Below are 2,576 nucleotides of genomic sequence, written 5' to 3' on the forward strand. Positions count from 1 at the left end.
ATAGATGGGAGAAAAAAAATGTTCCCACAACTCTCCCCTATGCTGGAGTCTCGCAGAAGTCCAGATACCCATAAGGAAACACTGAAGTCTAAAAGGTAAATATACATGTGGGTACGAACTTGTTTATAATCTTCTATATAGTGTATAATACGTATCGCTTACAAATTAAGAGTACATTCAAATTAATACTTAGTTGATCACTTTCTATGTGCCTGGTAGTTAGCAGGCATTTTCACTTACATCTCTTTTCTTTATTATAGATTCAAAACTAAATCTGAGACCTGAAACAATGGCCCTACAGAATTATTCCTTGGTGTCAGAATTTATGTTGCACGGAGTCTGCACTTCACCACATCTCCAAATTTTTTTCTTTATGTTCTTCTTTGGGCTCTATGTGGCCATTGTACTAGGTAACCTCTTTATTGTGGTTGCTGTCATTTCTAACCCCCGCTTGCACTCTTCCCCCATGTACTTCCTGCTGGGGAACCTATCTTTTCTGGACATGTGGCTGGCCTCATTTGCCACCCCCAAGATGATCAGGCACTTCCTTAGTGATCAAAAGCTCATCTCCTTTGGGGGATGTAGGGCTCACATCTTCTTCTTGTACTTTATTGGTGGTGCTGAGATGGTGCTGCTAGTTTCCACGGCCTATGACAGGCATGTGGCCATATGCAAACCCTTGCATTACATGACCGTGATGAGCCAGCGAACTTGCATTGGATTGGTGTTTGTTTCATGGGCCATTGGATTTGTGCACTCCATCAGTCAGATGGCCTTTACTGTGAATTTACCTTACTGTGGCTCCAATGAAATGGACAGCTTCTGTGACTTCCTTCTGGTGATCAAGCTTGCCTGCATGGACACTTATGTCTTGGGCATACTTAGGATCTCAGACAGTGGGTTGCTTTCCATGAGCTGTTCTCTGCTCCTCTTGATTTCCTACACCATTATCCTCATCACTGTCTGACAGCATGCAGCTGGAGGGGTATCCAAAGCACTGTCTACTTGCTCTGCACACATCATGGGGGTCACACTCTTTTTTGGACTCTGCATTTTTATTTATCTGTGGCCTTTCAGTAGCTTCTTGGTGGATAAGCTCCTGTCTGTGTCTCACACCATTTTTACTCCACTCTTGAACCTGCTTATCTACACATTGAGAAATGAAGAAATGAGAGCAGCTATGAAGAAACTGCGGAACCGACATGTGACTTTTCACTGAATTCCAGCTTTCCATAGAGTTATATGTTCTTACTCATTCAGGGGAATATTATTTTTTAATGTGATTGTATTCAATGATTTATTCTTACATTATATTGATATAATTTGTAATGTATTTTATTATAAGAAACAATTGTTGATGTCAACAAAATTATATATGTGTATATATGTATATATGTACATATATGTGATGTGTGTGTATATATATAAACATACTTACATAGATACATGTATATATGTATATATTAAAAATAAAGCTGCTGTCAAGTCGATTCTAACTCATGGAGACCCCATGTGTGTCTGGGTAGAACTGTACTCCGTAGGGCTTTCAATGGCTGAGTTTTTGGAAGTAGATAGCCAGGACTTTCTTCTAAGGTATCTCTGAGTGGACCTGAACTTCCAACCTTTTGATTAACAGCTGAGCATGTTAACCTTTTTCACCACTCAGGGACTCCTATATGGAGATATATATACATATGTAAATATGCATACATATATAGAGAGAGATCCCAGGGGTTCAATGGTTAAGTACTCAGTTGAAACCCACCAGCTGCTCCACAAGAGAAAAGACCTGGTGATCTGCTCCCATAAAAACTACAGCCTCAGTAACCCTCTGGGGCAGTTCTACTCTGTCACAGAGAGTTTCTATGAGTCAGAAGCCACTAGATGGCCCAACAACAATACACACACGCACACTCTACCCCACACGTACACTTTGGAATATATTTTGCAATTTTCATTCTTTCTTTTTTAATCAGATTTATCTTAATAGTTTATTTTGTTTTAGTTACATAAAAATGAGTTTTCATTTCCTTAACAGGGTTCAACCAGCAAGGGGGAAACATTCAAGACATGAAACTTTTGGCACAGGAAAGTTAGCCTGGTATTAAATAATGCCCTATAAATCTTTGGCCTGATTTTGGAGGTTTGAGAGGAGAGAAAAAAACAAAACACCATTTCAACATTTTATTTATTTTAAAAGTACACTTTTCCTTGTGAATATGTATCATGCTTAATTTTTCTGTTTAAAAAATGAATGCATGCCAGTGATATTTTATTACAGAAATTATATTACATGTGAGAAAATCCATATTCTATAGTGTGATATAAACACAAATTTTAGTGTTACCAATTAATGTGCATTAGATTGTTAAATTAATACATTTTAACCCAAAATAGATTTTAAATAAATACTACATCTCTTTACCAAGTTAATTCTGTTCCTTGATAATAAGAAGGGTGTATTTGACTCCACAGATTCAGATACTACGGTGAGTTGTAAATGTTTCTGGATCCCCAAAAAAAAACCAAACAAGCAAGAGATAACTTTGATACTGACCAAACTAATGTTCAGAGAA

The 2,576-nt window shown here is 37.6% G+C and overlaps 1 pseudogene; it reads left to right on the forward strand.

The window, feature by feature from the left end:
- The first annotated feature begins 206 nt into the window (after positions 1–206).
- On the forward strand, positions 207–1,219 carry LOC101357022 (olfactory receptor 4K14-like; annotated as a pseudogene).
- Positions 1,220–2,576: the final 1,357 nt, after the last annotated feature.

Source organism: Trichechus manatus, unplaced genomic scaffold (genome assembly GCF_000243295.1).
Source record: "Trichechus manatus latirostris isolate Lorelei unplaced genomic scaffold, TriManLat1.0 scaffold00353, whole genome shotgun sequence".
Taxonomy (NCBI): Eukaryota; Metazoa; Chordata; class Mammalia; order Sirenia; family Trichechidae; genus Trichechus; species Trichechus manatus.